Source organism: Oryctolagus cuniculus, chromosome 12, assembly GCF_964237555.1.
Source record: "Oryctolagus cuniculus chromosome 12, mOryCun1.1, whole genome shotgun sequence".
Classification (NCBI taxonomy): Eukaryota; Metazoa; Chordata; class Mammalia; order Lagomorpha; family Leporidae; genus Oryctolagus; species Oryctolagus cuniculus.
The window spans coordinates 80,096,285-80,098,156 of NC_091443.1; the positions used below are offsets into that span (position 1 = coordinate 80,096,285).

The window sequence follows — 1,872 nt, forward strand, 5'->3', positions numbered from 1 at the left end:
AAAGAAAAATAGTCTCCTCTGTCCCGGAAGTTGATACCGAGCTCCCGCTCGTGTGCTGTCACTAGGGGAGTAGCCAGAACCAGTGAGAGGCGCCGGGCTCGCAGACCGCCGACATGCCCTTGGCTAGAGATTTACTCCATCCCTCTTTGGAGGAGGAAAAGAAGAAACATAAAAAGAAACGGCTAGTTCAAAGTCCGAATTCTTATTTTATGGACGTAAAATGCCCAGGTTGCTACAAGATCACCACGGTTTTCAGCCATGCCCAAACAGTGGTTCTTTGTGTAGGCTGTTCTACAGTTTTGTGCCAGCCTACAGGAGGGAAGGCCTGACTCACAAAAGGCTGTTCCTTTAGAAGAAAGCAACACTAGTGACCCACACAACCTCCTGGATTGGTGTTCTCACAGAAAGCCTTATCGTAAGTTCAGTGATTCTAGTGAATCTACTAAGATAATGTAATTTTGTTTGATTTTATAAGGTATACAAGTTACCCCCTATTTTGATGTCAGTTTTTCAATAAAGTTTTGATTATGGGCAAAAAAAAAAAAAAGAAAAAGAAAAGTAAATGTTAGCAAAGATGTGCAGAAAAGGGAACTTCACTCTGTTGGTGGAAATGTAAAATTTGTAGTCATTAAAGGAAATGGAAGTTTTCTTCAAAAAGTTAAAAATAGGGGCCGGCACTGTGGCGTAGTGGGTAAAGCTGCCACCTGTGTTGTCGGCATTTCATATGGGCGCCGGTTTGAGTCCCAGCTGCTCCACTTCCAATCCAGCTCTCTGCTATGGCCTGTGATAGCAGTAGAAGATGGCCCAAGTCCTTGGGCCCCTGCACCCGCATGGGAGACCTGGAAGAAGCTCCTGGCTTCTGGATTTGGATCAATGTAGCTCTGGCCATTGCGGCCATTTGGGGAGTGAACCAGCAAATGGAAGACCTCTCTCTCTCTCTCTCTCTCTCTCTCTGCCTCTCCTCCTCTCTCCAAGTAACTCTGCCTTTCAAGTAGATAAATAAATCTAAGGGCCAGCTCTGTGGCGCAGCGGGTTAAAAGCCTTGGCCTGAAGCGCCAGCATCTATATGGGCACCAGTTCTAGTCCTGGCTGCTCCACTTCCAATCCAGCTCTCTGCTGTGGCCTAGGAAAGCAGTGGAAGATGGTCCAAGTCCTTGGGCCCCTGCATCTACATGGGGGACCCAGAAGAAGCTCCTGGCTCCTGGCTTCGGATCAGCACAGCTCCAGCCATTGCAACCATCTGGGGAGTGAACCAGCGGATGGAAGACCTCTCTCTCCCTCTCTCTCTCTCTCTCTGCCTCTCTCTGTAACTCTGTCTCTCAAATAAATAAATAAATCTTTTTTTAAAAGTTAAAAATAGACCTACCATAAGCTCCATCAATCCTACTAGGGACTCTGTATCCAAAGGAAAGGGAATGAGTATGTTGAGAGGTGTACACTCCCATGTTAGTGCAGCGCCATTCACAATTGCCAGGATCTGGAGAGCGCCTACATGCCTGTCAACAGACAAATGGATAAAGGAAATGTGGTGGATATGCACAATTGGAATAGTGTTCAGTCCTCCCTAAAAGGAAAACCTGTCATTTGTGCAACATGGATGATCTCAGCGGACATGATCTTCAGTGAAATGGGCCAGGTACAGAAAGACAGATAACGGGTGATCGCCCTCCCATGTGGGAGGGGAGAAAGTCAAACTCAAGCAGTGAATAGAATGATACATCATTTGCAACAGTATATCACATTCCTAAGGATCTGAGCAGCCTTGAGTCAAGAGGGCACCACAGGGAGGAAGCTTACTGCTCTAGGGTAGGGGAAGACAGTTTGTTTAAAAAGTGGGGAGAGCGCAGTCTCAGGGAAGAGTTGAGAAAACGA

At 46.8% G+C, this 1,872-nt stretch overlaps 1 pseudogene; it reads left to right on the forward strand.

The window, feature by feature from the left end:
- LOC108178367 (small ribosomal subunit protein eS27-like pseudogene) lies at positions 1 to 558 on the forward strand (annotated as a pseudogene).
- The last annotated feature ends 1,314 nt before the right edge of the window (positions 559 to 1,872 follow it).